Source organism: Heptranchias perlo, chromosome 21 (assembly GCF_035084215.1).
Source record: "Heptranchias perlo isolate sHepPer1 chromosome 21, sHepPer1.hap1, whole genome shotgun sequence".
Taxonomy (NCBI): Eukaryota; Metazoa; Chordata; class Chondrichthyes; order Hexanchiformes; family Hexanchidae; genus Heptranchias; species Heptranchias perlo.
The window spans coordinates 51,705,465-51,722,330 of NC_090345.1; the positions used below are offsets into that span (position 1 = coordinate 51,705,465).

At 52.2% G+C, this 16,866-nt stretch overlaps 1 protein-coding gene across 2 annotated transcripts in view; it reads right to left on the reverse strand.

Annotated features, from left to right (window-relative positions):
• Nucleotides 1-14,345: 14,345 nt before the first annotated feature.
• The window catches only part of LOC137340236 (uncharacterized), a 508,920-nt gene continuing 506,399 nt past the window's right edge, over nucleotides 14,346-16,866 (reverse strand). For both annotated transcript variants that reach the window (XM_068002657.1, XM_068002656.1), the window contains one exon: nucleotides 14,346-14,860. The gene's annotated coding sequence lies outside the window, so the exon portion shown is untranslated. The remainder of the gene's footprint in view (nucleotides 14,861-16,866) is intronic.

The window sequence follows — 16,866 nt, forward strand, 5'->3', positions numbered from 1 at the left end:
GGCACTTACCGTGGCTTCCGGGTTTCCCGTCGTAAACCTGCGCAGCGGACGGACTGCGTACCTGCATCACAGGCTGTCAGCTGGAGGAGCCCAATTTAAAGGGGCAGTCCCCCAATGGCTGCTCCAGGAACAAACACCCACACACCACAATGGAGCAGCCCAGGGGAAAGGCTGCTCCCAGATTTACCGATGCCTCACTCCAGGTCTGACTGGATGGGGTGAGGAGGAGGAGGGATATTTTCTACCCGGCGGGCGGGAGGAAGTGGCCTGTCTCTGCCACCAAGAAGGCCTGGCTCGAGATGGCAGAGGAGGTCACCAGCAGGAACAACATCTCCCGCACCTGGATCCAGTGCAGGAAGCGCTTCAATGACCTAACTAGGTCAGTCAAAGTGAGTACACTTACTCATTCTCCTACACTCCGTCTCCCACATCACCGCCCCCACCCCCCACCCACCAACTCATTCTGCACTGCCAACACTACTCTATCACATCACTCCTCACACCCACTCAAACCTCATCCTCAACTTACCTGCACTCACTCACCTCCCCAGGACTCATCCCACCACTACCACTCAACCCGATCCCCATACAGTGTCATGGCTCTGTCTCATACTCACCCTCTGATGCATCTCTTTCACGGTCAGCCGCACCCAAACCAATGCATTCAGCGGTTGGCCACGTCACCATCCCTCACTCACGCCTCTCTACTTTCTCCCCTTATAGGAGAAGAGAGCCCAGAATGCATGGGAGAGGGCGAAGACCGCGTCTGTGAGGACGACCTGCAACATCAGGTCGTCCTCACAGACGCGGAGCAGGTGGCTCTGGAACTGAGCCGCACCCTCGAGTGCCTGTCCGTCGGGGACGCCAAGACTGCCACCCGACAAATGGCTGGTGACAGAACTTTAACATTCAGCACTCACAATAGCAAATGATGTTAACATGCCTCGCCATCTTCAGCACCTCAATGTCTGTCATCATGCCTAATATTGCCTTCCGTTCTCTTACAGGGCCTTCAGCAACTGCCGTGAGGGTGGAGGGCGATTCCTCAGAGGACCTGCCGGCCTAGGAGGGGGCACCGTCACATCTGAGCAATTTGTTGACCGGAGGTCACCGGTTACGGTTATTGGCTTAGTACAAAGAGGAGAAGAGTCAATTCTCTCTTAACTCTTAATTCGCTTTATTCACGCCGTTAGATCATATACATATCGCTTATACGTCTGGTTAGATATAGACATGCAGTTTGCACCAGGTTATACAGTTTTATACCCAAACTAGGATCTAAACACACACCCACTAGGTTTCTCTGACACTCCCTCAGTGGTCACAGAATATAAGGGATAATACCCGAAAAGGAGAGCTGACGCTGGCCAGGCGTTCCGTTCTCTCTCTCTCTCGACGTCGTCTCTATGTCCCTGACGTAGGTTCTTCCACTTCCACGATGGTTGGTCTCCGGAGTCTTCGATCTGGCTCCACGCCCCAGATTCTTCATTCTTATTCCGAATCTTATCTCTTCAAGCTGTGCTGTCTCTCTCCCGTTGGTTTAGGCTTGCTCACCTAGTCTGTGTCTTCTCCTCATTGGCTCTGTCCCAAGGATTTAGGTAGCATTACCTCATTACTCCTTTTCTAAATAAGGACTTGTGTCTTATCACATTTCCTTTGTCTTTCACAAAACTTAGCTAATTCAAACTGGTTCCAGCCAGCTCAGGCCAGCGACTGAACTCAGGTTACTTCAGTTCAAAAGTTGCTTTTGCCTGTGTGTCAGCAGCTGGGAATCTCAGGTTACTGCAGCCCCTGGCCAACAGAGCCATCCACCAGTGCAGATACACACACCTCGGTGGGTCCCTGTCCTCACTTAGTTGGGGTCGCACATGGTGAGTCACCACACACGTGAGCACGAGCAGACACTGGTGGCAGGGCAGCTGTGGAAAGTCCGTGTCGGTGGGAGCACTCTTCTCCAGGCTCTGCTCAGCTGTACACAGATGCTGAACCCTGGGGGGCCATCCTTTAAAAGGAGAATGATCGAGGGGCAGCAGCGCATTTGCGAGGTGCTGGAACAGGTGCCACGCGCACTCTCCACAATCGCGCAGAGGATGGAGGAGTCCAACTCCTGCATGAGTGAAATGGTGGCACAGGTACAGGAGGGAATCTCCAAAATACTGTCACAGGGACGTGAGGGAATCTCTGAGATACTGTCACAGGGACGTGAGGGAATCTCTGAGATACTGTCACAGGGACGTGAGGGAATCTCTGAGATAGTGTTGTGGGTAAGTGCGGGAATGTCTGCGATGGAGGGAGGGCTAGCCTCCATGGAGCTTCAAGCACGGCTCACCAATGAGTCCATTTAGGCCCTGACAACGGCCCTTCGGACTCAGGGTGAGCAACTTTCAGCGGCCTTAAACAGGCAGGCAGACACACTAGCACTGGCCTTACAAGGCTTCACACATGTCCTCCAAACTGTCGTCCAGCAGAGTGGTGGGAGTGGTGTGGGCCAGGCCCAGGAGAGGGATGATGGCGAAAGGGGACATGGAAGTGGGGACGCCACTCAAAGTGCCCCCACGTCTCACCCGTTGCCCCCCTCTCAACCAGTGCCCACAATGCTGCCTCCTCTCCAGGTGGTCGAGTCTGCCCCTGCACAGGTGCAGGTGGAGCAGTCTTTGGAGGGGCCCTCACGGGCACTGAAACCCAGAGGGCGAAGGCCCAAAGCATCTAATCCGTCAGGGCATGAACAAGAGCAACCTGCCACTACCTCTGCTGCAGCTACAGGGGAAGCACCATGTAGGAGTACTCGTAAGTGTAAGGCAAAGGTTTTGTGAGCACAAAGGGGATGCACAAGGGTGTTTGACAGTTTGTCATGATTTTTATTTATATTTTGTTTTTGTTCAACTCACATTAAATTTGATATTGTCACCACTACTGCCATTTCTTGGCCATTCTTGACTGGCTTGTGTAATAAGTCCCTTTCATGAGGTTCACCATGAACGCCCACACTTGATGCCACCCATTGGGTCACTCTACAGTGGGTGTATGTGTAGTTGCACGACTACTTTGTACAGGTGCCTGTGGTGCAGCACTGTGTGTGGAGCTCCACGTGGCGGAGGTGGACAGCGTGCCTGGCGAGGCTGGTGATGTTGCTCCTCCTCGGATGAAGTGATGAATGCAGTTATGGCGCCCCCCCCATCCTGACGGTGTGAGGTTGAGGGGGTCCGCAAAGTAGGTAAATGTGTTTGCACAGCAGAGTTTTTGGTATAAATTAAGAATTTTGTGTGGAAAGATAAAAGTGTTGCAGCCAAAACTTTGTCTGAAGTGACAGAGTGCCCTGCTGCAATAAATGAGGTTTTCTCCCCACCTGTCAAATAATCCTTTACATCTCCCACTGGCTGCTGGCTCTAACAGGGAGCGTTTCCCACAGCACGGGAAACACGCTGAGGATCCTTCAAAATTGCACCCCTGCCAAAATCTCCACTCAATGAGGTCTCTCAAGTACTTCAACTATCTGTCAAACGATGGAAATGATCATCCTGCCGGCTTTAATTGCCGGTGGGAGTCCCGCATGTGGAAGCGGTGCGCAGGTGTCAGAGGGGGTCACCAGCAGCAGCAACATCTCCCGCACCTGGATCCAGTGCAGGAAGCGTTTCAATGACCTAACTAGGTCAGTCAAAGTGAGTACACTTACTGATTCTCCTACACTCCGTCTCCCACATCACCACCCCCCGCCCACCCACTCATTCTGCACTGCCCACACTACTCTATCACATCACTCCTCACACCCACTCAAACCTCATCCTCAACTTAATTTAGATAAATGTGAGGTGATGCATTTTGGTAAATCGAATCGGGCCAGGACCTACTCCCTTAATGGTAGGGCGTTGGGGAGAGTTATAGAACAAAGAGATCTTGGAGTACAGATTCATAGCTCCTTGAAAGTGGAGTCACAGGTGGATAGGGTGGTGAAGAAGGCATTCGGCATGCTTGGTTTCATTGGTCAGAACATTGAATACAGGAGTTGGGATGTCTTGTTGAAGTTGTACAAGACATTAGTAAGGCCACACTTGGAATACTGTGTACAGTTCTGGTCACCCTATTATAGAAAGGATATTATTAAACTAGAAAGAGTGCAGAAAAGATTTACTAGGATGCTACCGGGACTTGATGGTTTGACTTATAGGGAGAGGTTGGATAGACTGAGACTTTTTTCCCTGGAGAGTAGGAGGTTGAGGGGTGATCTTATAGAAGTCTATAAAATAATGAGGGGCATAGATAAGGTCGATAGTCAAAATCTTTTCCCAAAGGTAGGGGAGTCTATAACGAGGGGGCATAGATTTAAGGTGAGAGGGGAGAGATACAAAAGGGTCCAGAGGGGCAATTTTTTCACTCAAAGGGTGGTGAGTGTCTGGAACGAGCTGCCAGAGGCAGTAGTAGAGGCGGGTACAATTTTGTCTTTTAAAAAGCATTTGGACAGTTACATTGGTAAGATGGGTATAGAGGGATGTGGGCCAAGTGCAGGCAATTGGGACTAGCTTAGTGGTATAAACTGGGCGACATGGACATGTTGGGCCGAAGGGCCTGTTTCCATGTTGTAAACTTCTATGATTCTATAACTTACCTGTACTTCCTCACCTTCCTCGTACTCATCCCACCCACTACCACTCAACCCAATCCTCACACAATGTCATGGCTTTGTCTCAAACTCACCCTCTGACACATCTCTTTCACAGTCATTTTTGGAGCCCCCCCGCCCCCAGCGCAACTGCTCGTCCATCCAAAAATCGGCCCCTTTGTGTAATAACACTCTTTTGTAACTGTGTAATAACCGTCCATTTTAACTGTTTGTAAAACCCCCCCATTGTAACTTTGTTTAATAACCCCCCATTGTAACTGAGTATAATAAACCCCATTAGTAACTCTGTGTAATTACCCCCCTTTGTAACTGTGTGTAATTACCCCCCTTTGTAACTGGGTGTAATAATCTCCCTTTGTAACTGTGTGTAATTACCCCCCTTTGTAACTGGGTGTAATAATCTCCCTTTGTAACTGTGTGTAATTACCCCCCTTTGTAACTGGGTGTAATAATCTCCCTTTGTAACTGTGTGTAATTACCCCCCTTTGTAACTGGGTGTAATAATCTCCCTTTGTAACTGTGTGTAATTACCCCCCTTTGTAACTGGGTGTAATAATCTCCCTTTGTAACTGTGTGTAATTACCCCCCTTTGTAACTGTGTGTAATTACCCCCCTTTGTAACTGGGTGTAATAATCTCCCTTTGTAACTGTGTGTAATTACCCCCCTTTGTAACTGGGTGTAATAATCTCCCTTTGTAACTGTGTGTAATTACCCCCCTTTGTAACTGGGTGTAATAATCTCCCTTTGTAACTGTGTGTAATTACCCCCCTTTGTAACTGGGTGTAATAATCTCCCTTTGTAACTGGGTGTAATAATCTCCCTTTGTAACTGTGTGTAATTACCCCCCTTTGTAACTGGGTGTAATAATCTCCCTTTGTAACTGTGTGTAATAATCTCCCTTTGTAACTGGGTGTAATAATCCCCAATTGTAACTGTGTGTTATAATCTCCCTTTGTAACTGTGTGTAATAAACCCCCTTAATAACTGTGTGTAATAATCCCCCATTGTTTCAGCCAGCAGCCAGTGGGAGATGTAAAGGATTATTTGACATGTGAGGGGAAAACCTCATTTATTGCAGCAGGGCACTCTGTCACTTCAGACAAAGATTTGGCTGCAACACCTTTGTCTTTCCACTCAAAATTCTTACTTTCCACCCAAAACTCTGCTGTGCAAACACATTTACCTACTTTGTGGACCCCCTCAAACTCCCACCGTCAGGATGGGGGGGCACCATGGCTGCATTCACCCCTACATCCGAGGATGAGCAACATCACCATCCTCGCCAGGCATGGCGTCCACCTCTGCCACGTGGAGCTCCACAACACAATGCTGAGCCACAGGCACCTGCACAACAGCACGGAGGGCAACAACAGAGAGAGCAGCGTCGCAGGAGGCACTACCCTCGCCACAGGGTCTACAGACTGAGGCTCACCTTCCTGGACCTCTCTGAGGAGCAGTGCATACAGAGGCTCAGAGTCAGTTGCCAGGTAGTCGCAGATATCTGCAGCCTCCTTCGTGCCGAGCTGCTCCCGGCTGGGTCCGAGCAGCATCTCCGTACCTGTCGCTGTCAAAGTCACCACTGCCCTCAACTTCTTCACCTCCGGATCATTCCAGGGTGCCACCGGGGACATCGCCGGGGTCTCTCAGTCGTCTGCACACATGTGCATAAGGCAGGTCACCGACGGCTTGTTTCGCAGGGCCTCACAATACGTCAACTTCCCCATGGACGACCTCAGCCAGACGGAGAGGGCAGTGGGATTCCACGCTGTGACTGGCTTCCCACGGGTGCAGGGTGTAATCGATTGCACCCATATAGCAATATGAGCACCTCCACACGAGCCAGGACTGTTCATCAACAGGAAGGGCTATCACTCCATCAACACTCAGCTCGTTTGTGACCACCGCAAGAGATTCCTTCACGTGTGCGCCAGATTCCCTGGCAGCTGCCACAATTCCATCATCCTCCTGGAGTCCAACATCTCGCCCCTCTTCCACGCATCGAACACCTGCAAGGGCTGGCTCCTCGGGGACAAGGGTTACCCCCTGCACACGTGGCTCATGATACCTCTGAGGAACCCCACCATCGAGCAACAGCATCGATATAACGACGGCCACATCGCTACCAGGTCTACAATTGAGCATGTTATAGGGCTGCTCAAGATGCACTTCAGGTGCCTTGATCGTTCTGGGGGAGAGCTTCAATATGCACCAGACAGAGTGGGACGCATTATAGTCGTGTGTTGTGCCCTGAACAACATGGCACAACGGAGAGGGGTGCCGCTGGAGGAGGCCCCATCCACATCTGCCACCCAAATTGAGGAGGAGGAGGTGGTGTAGCAGGAGGAGGAGGCGGAGGAGGAGGAGGTAGAGGAGTAGGAGCAACTCATGGGCAGAACAGCGGCTCACCTGGCTGCTCGTGAGGCTAGGGAGTCACTGATATGTGAACGTTCTCCTAACATCAGACAGTGTGAAGAGTCCAGTCCTCACCACCTGGACAGAGGAGCGGCCACACCAGCCCCCTCTCCCACCCCCTGCACAAAATAGTCGTGCAACAACACATACACCCACTGTAGAGTGACCCAATGGGTGGCATCAAGTGTGGGCGTTCATGGTGAACCTCATGAAAGGGCCTTATCACAAAAGCCAGTCATGAATGGCCAAGACGTGGCAGTAGTGGTGACAATAATAATATTTAATGCGCCATTAACAAAAATCAAATATGAATAAAAAACATGACCAACCTCCAAACACCCATGTGAATCCCCTTTGTGCTCACAAAACCTTCACCTTACGCTTACGAGTACTCCTACATGGTGCTTCCCCTGTGGCTGCAGCAGTGGTAGTGGCAGGTTGCTCTTGTTCATGCCCTGACCGATTCGATGCTTTGGGCCTTCGCCCTCTGGGTTTCGGTGCCCGTGAGGGTCCCTCCAAAGACTGCTCCACCTGCACCTGTGCAGGGGCAGACTCGGCCACCTGGAGAGGAGGCAGCATTGCGGGTACTGGTTGAGAAGGAGGCAACGGGTGAGACGTGGGGGCACTTTGAGTGGCGTCCCCACTTCCATGTTGCCTGAATGGACTCATTGGTGAGCCGTGCTTGAAGCTCCGAGGAGGCTAGCCCTCCCTCCATCGCAGACATTCCCGCACTTACCCATGACACTATCTCAGAGATTCCCTCCCTTACCTGTGCCACCATTTCACTCATGCAGGAGTTGGACTCCTCCATCCTCTGCGCGATTGTGGAGAGTGCGCGTGGCACCTGTTCCAGCACCTCGCAAATGTGCTGCTGCCCCTCGATCATTCTCCTTTTAAAGGATGGCCCCCAGGGTTCAGCATCTGTGTCCAGCTGAGCAGAGCCTGGAGAGGAGTGCTCCCACCGACACAGACTCTCCACAGCTGCCCCTGCCACCAGTGCCTGCTCGTGCTCACGTGTGTGTGGTGACTCACCATGTGTGACCTCAACTAAGTGAGGAATCGCCCTCTACCGTCACAGCGGTCGCTGAAGGCCCTGAAAGAGAACAGAAGGCAATATTAAGCATGATGACAGATGTTGAGGTGCTGAAGATGGCGAGGCATGTTGACATCAATTGCTTTTGTGTGAGCTGAATGTTAAAATTCTGTCACCAGCCGTTTGTCGGGTGGCAGTCTCGGTGTCCCCGATGGACAGGCACTCGAGGGTGAGGCTTAGTTCTGGAGCCACCTGCTCCCTGTCTGTGAGGACGACTGTCTGTTGCGGCCCGCCCTCCGGTCCTCGCCCTCTCCCGTGCATTCTGGGCTCTCTTTTCCTATAAGGGGAGAAAGTAGAGAGGCGTGAGTGAGGGATGGTGAGGTGGCCAACCGCAGAATGCATTGGTTTGGGTGACGCTGACCGTGAAAGAGATGCATCAGAGGGTGAGTATGAGACGGAGCCATGACATTGTATGACGATTGGGTTGAGTGGTAGTGGTGGGATGAGTACTGGGGAGGTGAGTAAGTGCAGGTAAGTTGAGGATGAGGTTTGAGTGGGTGTGAGGAGTGATGTGATAGAGTAGTGTTGGCAGTGCAGAATGAGTGGGTGGGCAGGGGGTGGGGGCGGTGATGTGGGAGACGGAGTGTAGGAGAATGAGTAAGTGTACTCACTTTGACTGACCTAGTTAGGTCATTGAAGCACTTCCTGCACTGGATCCAGGTGCGGGAGATGTTGTTCCTGTTGGTGACCTCCTCTGCCACCTCGAGCCAGGCCCTCTTGGAGACAGAGACAGGCCACTTCCTCCTGTCTGCTGGGTAGAGGACATCCCTCCTCCTCCTCACCCCATCCATTCGGACCTGGAGTGAGGCATCAGTAAATCTGGGAGCAGCCTTTCCCCTGGATCCAACCTGCAGACTTCTGGGTTCCCCAGTGACGCGTCTGGGTGTGCGCGCACCTCCCGAATGCAGAAGTCCCAACGGCAATTAAAGCCGGCCGGATGATACTTTACACAGTTGTTGAGGTTGTTTAAGTACTTGATGTACTTAATTTTTTCCACATATTGGCAGGGGAAGGATTTTGAAGGATCCTCAGCGTGTTTCCCGTGCTGTGGGAAACACTCCCTGTTGGAGCCAGCAGCCAGTGGGAGATGTAAAGGATTATTTGACAGGTGGGGGAAAACCTCATTTATTGCAGCAGGGCACTCTGTCACTTCAGACAAAGATTTGGCTGCAACACCTTTGTGTTTTCACTCAAAATTCTTACTTTCCACCCAAAACTCTGCTGTGCAAACACATTTACCTACTTTGTGGACCCCCTCAAACTCACACCGTCAGGATGGGGGGCGCCATGGCTGAATTCACCCCTACATCCGAGGATGAGCAACATCACCATCCTCGCCAGGCATGGCGTCCACCTCCGCCATGTGGAGCTCCACAACACAGTGCTGAGCCACAGGCACCTGCACAAGAGCACGGAGGGCAACAACAGAGAGAGCAGCGTCGCAGGAGGCACTACCCTCGCCACAGGGTCTACAGACCGAGGCTCAGCTTCCTGGACCTCTCTGAGGAGCAGTGCATACAGAGGCTCAGAGTCAGTCACCAGGTAGTCGCAGACATCTGCAGCCTCCTTCATGCCGAGCTGCTCCCGGCTGGGCTCGAGCAGCATCTCCTTACCTGTCACTGTCAAAGTCACCACTGCCCTCAACTTCTTCACCTCCAGATAGTTCTAGGGTGTCACCGGGGACATCGCCGGGGTCTCTCAGTCATCTGCACACAAGTGCAAGAGCAGGACCAACCCATGGGCAGAACAGTGGATCATCTGGCGGCTCGTGAGGCCAGGGAGTCACTGATATGTGAATGGTTCTCCTAACATCAGACAGTGTGAAGAGTCCAGTCCTCAGACCACCTGGATAGAGCAGTGCCCACACCAGCCCCCACCCCCTCCCTGCACAAAACAGTCCTGCAACTACACATACACCCACTGTAGAGTGACCCAATGGGTGGCATCAAGTGTGGGTGTTCATGGTGAACCTCATGAAAGGGCCTTATTACACAAGCCAGTCAAGAATGGCCAAGTGGTGACAATAATAATATTTAATGTGCATTTAACAAAAAGGAAATAAAAAACATGACAAACCTTCACACACCCTTGTGCATCCCCTTCATGCTTACAAAACCTTCGCCTTTCTCTTCCGACTACTCTACGTGGTGCTCCCCCTGTGGCTGCAGCAGAGGTAGTGACAGGTTGCTCTTGTTCATGCCCTGACCGATTAGATGCTTTGGGCCTACGCCCTCTGGGTTTCAGTGCCCATGAGGGCCCCTCCAAAGACTGCTCCACCTGCACCTGTGCAGGGGCAGACTCTGCCACCTGGAGAGGAGGCAGCATTGCAGGTACTGGTTGAGAGGGGGGCAACGGGTGAGACGTGGGGGCACTTTGAGTGGCGTCCCCACTTCCATGTCCCCGTTCGCCATCATCCTTCCCCTGGGCCAGGCCCACATCACTCCTACCACTCTGCTGGACAACAGTTTGGAGGACATGTGTGAAGCCTTGTAAGGTCAGTGCCAGAGTATCTGCCTGCCTGTTTAAGGTGGCAGAATGTTGTTCACCCTGAGTCCGAAGGGCCGTTGTCAGGGCCTCAATGGACTCATTGGTGAGCCGTGCCTGAAGCTCGATGGAGGCTGGCCTTCCCTCCATCGCAGACATTCCCGCACTTACCCACAACACTATCTCAGAGATGCCCTCACGCCCCTGTGACAGTATCTCAGAGATTCCCTCCTGTACCTGTGCCACCATTTCACTCATGCAGAAGTTGGACTCCTCCATCCTCTGTGCGATTGTGGAGAGTGCGCGTGGCACCTGTTCCAGCACCTCGCAAATGTGCTGCTGCCCCTCGATCATTCTCCTTTTAAAGGATAGCCCCCGGGGTTCAGCATCTGTGTCCAGCTGAGCAGAGCCTGGAGAGGAGTGCTCCCACCGAGGCAGACTCTCCACAGCTGTCCCCGCCACCAGTGTCTGCTTGTGCTCACATGTGTGTGGTGACTCACCATGTGTGACCCCAACTAAGTGAGGACGGGGACCCACCGAGGTGTGTGTATCTGCACTGGTGGATGGCTCGCTCAGATGTGCCGGTGCCTCCTCAGAGGCCGGCAGGTCCTCTGAGGAATTGCTCTCCGCCATCACGGCAGTCGCTGAAGGCAATATTAAGCTTGATCACAGATGTGTCATGTTGCGATGAGCATGTTGAGGTGCTGAAGATGGTGAGGCATGTTAACATCAATTCATCTTGTGAGTGCTGAATGTTAAAGTTCTGTCACCGGCCATTTGTCGGGTGGCAGTCTCGGCGTCCCCGATGGACAGGCACTCGAGGGTGCGGCTCAGCTCCAGAGCCTCCTGCTCCACGTCAGTGAGGACGACTACCTGTTGCGGCCCCCCCTCCGGTCCTCGCCCTCTCCCGTGCATTCTGGGCTCTCCTCCTATAAGTGGAGAAAGTAGAGAGGCGTGAGTGAGTGATGGTGACGTGGCCAACCGCTGAATGCATTGCTTTGGGTGAGGCTGACCGTGAAAGAGATACATCAGAGGGTGAGTATGAGACAGAGACATGACATTGTGTGAGGATTGGGTTGAGTGGTAGTGGTGGGGTGAGTACTGGGGAGGTGAGTAAGTGCTGAGGAAGTGCAGGTAAGTTGAGGATGAGGTTTGAGTGGGTGTGAGGAGTGATGTGATAGAGTAGTGTTGGCAGTGCAGAATGAGTGGGTGGGTGGGGGCGGTGATGTGGGAGACAGAGTGTAGGGGAATGAGTAAGTGTACTCACTTTGACTGACCTAGTTAGGTCATTGAAAAGCTTCCTGCACTGGATCCAGGTGTGGGAGATGTTGCTGCTGCTGGTGACCTCCTCTGCCATCTCGAGCCAGGCCTTCTTGGTGGCAGAGACAGGCCACTTCCTCCCGTCCGCTGGGTAGAAGACATCCCTCCTCCTCCTCACCCTGTCCAGCAGCACCTGGAGTGAGGCATCGGTAAATCTGGGAGCAGCCTTTCCCCTGGGCTGCTCCATTGTGGTGTGTGGGTGTTTGTTCCTGGAGCAGCCATTGGTGGACTGCCCCTTTAAGTAGAGCTCCTCCAGCTGTGATGTGGGTGCACAGTCTGCCCGCTGCGCAGCTTTCAGATGGCAAACCCGGAAGCCACGGTAAGTGGCACCAATTGACTCGTGATCGCGTGGGAAATGGACATTTTTTACTGGGCGGGTTACCCACGCTGCCATCCCTCCTCCCTGCTAATGTCGGGGCCATTGTAACTGTGTGTCACAAGTCTCCAACATTGTAACAGTGCATATTAATCCCCCTTTGTAAGTGTGTAATAACCCTGCTTTATAACTTTTTTTTTATTCATTCATGGGATGTGGGCGTCGCTGGCGAGGCCGGCATTTACTGCCCAACCCTAATTGGCCTTAAGAAGGTGGTGGTGAGCTGCCTTCTTGAACCGCTGCAGTCCGTGTGGTGACGGTTCTCCCACAGTGCTGTTAGGAAGGGAGTTCCAGGATTTTGACCCAGCGGCGATGAAGGAACGGCGATATATTTCCAAATCGGGATGGTGTGTGACTTGGAGGGGAACATGCAGGTGGTGGTGTTCCCATGTGCCTGCTGCCCTTGTCCTTCTAGGTGGTAGAGGTCGCGGGTTTGGGAGTTGCTGCAGTGCATCCTGTGGATGGTACACACTGCAGCCACAGTGCGCTGGTGGTGAAGGGAGTGAATGTTTCGGGTGGTGGATGGGGTGCCAATCAAGTGGTCTGCTTTGTCCTGGATGTTGTCAAGCTTCTTGAGTGTTGTTGGAGCTGCACTCATCCAGGCAAGTGGAGAGTATTCCATCACACTCCTGACTTGTGCCTTATAGATGGTGGAAAGGCTTTGGGGAGTCAGGAGGTGAGTCACTCGCTGCAGAATACCCAGCCTCTGACCTGCTCTTGTAGCCATAGTATTTATGTGGCTGGTCTAGTTAAGTTTCTGGTCAATGGTGACACCCAGGATGTTGATGGTGAGGGATTCGGTGATGGTAATGCCATTGAATGTCAAAGGGAGGTGGTTAGACTCTCTCTTGTTGGAGATGGTCATTGCCTGGCACTTGTCTGGCGCGAATGTTACTTGCCACTTATCAGCCTGGATGTTGTCCAGGTCTTGCTGCATGCGGGCACGGACTGCTTCATTATCTGAGGGGTTGCGAATGGAACTGAACACTGTGCAATCATCAGCGAACATCCCCATTTCTGACCTTATGCTGGAGGGAAGGTCATTGATGAAGCAGCTGAAGATGGTTGGGCCTAGGACACTGCCCTGAGGAACTCCTGCGGCAATGTCCTAGGGCTGAGATAATTGGCCTCCAACAACCATCTTCCTTTGTGCTCGGTATGAATCCAGCCGCTGGAGAGTTTTCCCCCTGATTCCCATTGACTTCAATTTTACTCGGGCTCCTTGGTGCCACACTCAGTCAAATGCTGCCTTGATGTCAAGGGCAGTCACTCTCACCTCACCTCTGGAATTCAGCTCTTTTGTCCATGTTTGGACCAAGGCTGTAATGAGGTCTGGAGCCGAGTGGTCCTGGCGGAACCCAAACTGAGCATCGGTGAGCAGGTTATTGGTGAGTAAGTGCTGCTTGATAGCACTGTCGACGACACCTTCCATCACTTTGCTGATGATTGAGAGTAGACTGATGGGGTGGTAATTGGCCAGATTGGATTTGTCCTGCTTTTTGTAATAACCACCCATTGTGACTGTGTGTAATAATCCCCCTTTGTAACAGTGTGTAATAGCCCACCCTTGTAACTGTATAATACCCCCCATTGTAACTGTGTGCAGTAACCCCCTCCCCCCTGCTTTACAGAGTTACTCTCCCTCTGGTGTGTCCCAAACACAGACCTCAGATAAAAGCCCCCTGCGCCCACTCTGTGATATTTCCTCTTTCCCACACCAGTCTTTCTGTGGTCTCTCTCAGTGAGAGGGACAAGTCAGAGTCAGGCTAATGAAAGCTGTGTTGTGTCAGCAAAGTAAGAAGTGGATGGATACTGCCCCACACTCGTTTCACACTCAGTCCTACAAGCAAGAGGGAGCTGCATCTCATGATTCTTGAATAACTTGGTGACCAATCTTCCAATAAAACCAGGTAACCTTTCTTCCCACTTTCCTCTCCCCATCAATTTTCCACTTTTCAAAGTCGCCTTCATTTTAATCCTTTTCAGAGAAGCCAGTCAGAACGATATCATGGGTCGTCAGTGATCCACCATTACATCAGCCTTTATAGAGTTTCACTTATTTATTAATATCTCCAGCCATCAGAGATGATATTGTTGAGTTACAGTAATATAGAAATCTGTTACATATTCATGTAAAATTCCATAGAGAGCTTCACAGTAAGACATTATATCTGATAAATACATCCATGTATAAGCTACAATGGAGTGTTGAAAGTTTTATGCACAGTTATTGGACTATTCACAGCAGATGTTGTATAAAACAAAACTGGGTCTTTTCACTCTAAAATAATGGCTACTTAGATCACAAATCAGTTCAAAGTCTTTGTGTTTAGGCACAGTATATTTTCTGCTGGCCTCGTCAAATATTACTGGTCCAATCTATTCCACTACACTTTTTGCAGTTGATGGCCCAGAGTTTGCACAGCGTTCTTTCCATCTCTTGCGGTAACTTCAGTGGGATATTGGTGAAGGCCTGGAGAAATGGTCCAAAAGGCTGGATTTAAACATTCATGGTGTTTCTCTGGAGGGTTCTGCTGATCTTCCGACAGAGAGCCCCTGCAAATATTCCAGGTGTAGAAGTATTTATAATCATAGCATGCTTAAAATCTGGGAACCTACCTCAGCCCACGCAGCAGTCCCAACAACCCTGGGTTAGGCAGGAGAATATCAGCCAGGAATCCTGCTCCTGCCCCAGCCAGCCCTGCTGGGAAGTGGGTGTGCTTGGGTGAGCAGGGTACTGGGCTGAACTGCGATGCTCTGCTGCTCTGCGGCTGTTGAATCTCGATGTGAAGAGCGGCCACTTCTGTAAACGAGCTGGGAGCAGATTCCATTTGTGGAACAGTTACCAGGCACTGCCTTCAAGGGGGGTGGGGGGGGTAAAGAATGAAAACATGGTGGGAAAGTTGGGTATCCAGTTAAGGGTTAAAGCTCTGGTGAACTGGAGAATGTGTAAAAGTTTGCTGTTTAATGACAAATCTCTTTTAAGGAGCGGCATTTTATCCGAAATCCCTTAAATTTCTCTGATGAGGCCTGTATCAGTATTAGCGATGGGAACACAATTCAAACAAAGGAACTGAAAATGACGGAGATAAAAGAACCTGTTGGAATAACTTGGTGTCTGATCTTTGTAAAGTGGCTGATAATATAAAACAGAACAGGCATTACCTTGTGTAATTACAGACATGGTCAAGAAACAAGTCTCTCTGATATTGCCCTCTGCCTTCTGACAAGCTGGGTTGGTTTGCAATAAAAACAAGATTCCAGGATCTCCTGGATGATAGTCCGAAGCTCTCTTTCCATAATTCCAACTGTGGTAAGTTCATGAGACTGGCCCAGAGACTGGCCCAGAGACTGGCCCAGAGACTGGCCCAGAGACTGGTCCAGAGACCGGTCCAAAGACTGCCCCAGAGAGTGGCCCAGAGAGTGGCCCAGAGAGTGGCCCAGAGAGTGCCCCAAAGACTGGCCCAAAGACTGGCCCAAAGACTGCCCCAAAGACTGCCCCAAAGACTGGCCCAGAGACTGCCCCAAAGACTGGCCCAGAGACTGCCCCAAAGACTGGCCCAGAGACTGCCCCAAAGACTGGCCCAGAGACTGGTCCAGAGACTGCCCCAAAGACTGGCCCAGAGACTGCCCCAAAGACTGGCCCAGAGACTGCCCCAGAGACTGCCCCAGAGACTGCCCCAGAGACTGCCCCAGAGACTGCCCCAGAGACTGCCCCAGAGACTGCCCCAGAGACTGCCCCAGAGACTGCCCCAGAGACTGCCCCAGAGACTGCCTCAGAGACTGCCTCAGAGACTGGCTCAGAGACTGGCCCAGAGACTGGCCCAGAGACTGGCCCAGAGACTGGCCCAGAGACTGGCCCAGAGACTGGCCCAGAGACTGGTCCAGAGACCGGCCCAAAGACTGCCCCAGAGAGTGGCCCAGAGACTGCCCCAAAGACTGGCCTAGAGACTGGTCCAAAGACTGCCCCAAAGACTGCCCCAAAGACTGGCCCAGAGACTGGCCCAGAGACTGGCCCAGAGACTGGTCCAGAGAGTGCCCCAGAGAGTGCCCCAGAGACTGGTCCAGAGACTGGCCCAGAGACTGGCCCAGAGAGTGCCCCAGAGACTGGCTCAAACACTGCCCCAGAGACTGGTCCAGAGACTGCCCCAGAGACTGGCTCAGAGAGTGCCCCAGAGACTGGCTCAAACACTGGTCCGGAGACTGCCCCGGAGACTGCCCCGGAGACTGGTCCGGAGACTGGTCCGGAGACTGGTCCGGAGACTGCCCCGGAGACTGCCCCGGAGACTGCCCCGGAGACTGGCCCGGAGACTGGCCCGGAGACTGGCCCGGAGACTGGCCCGGAGACTGGCCCGGAGACTGGCCCGGAGAGTGGCTCAGACACTGCCCCAGAGACTGGCCCAGAGAGTGCCAGCTTCCATTTGATCAGCTGCTCACTCGTTGTTGCCATTTCTTGAGGCAGTATTCATGTCTGAAAGAGTGTTGAGCAAGTGTGGGATCAGCAGAAACATCGTAGGTCCCTTCAAAAAATTTTTTTTTTTATTCGTTCATGGGATGTGGGC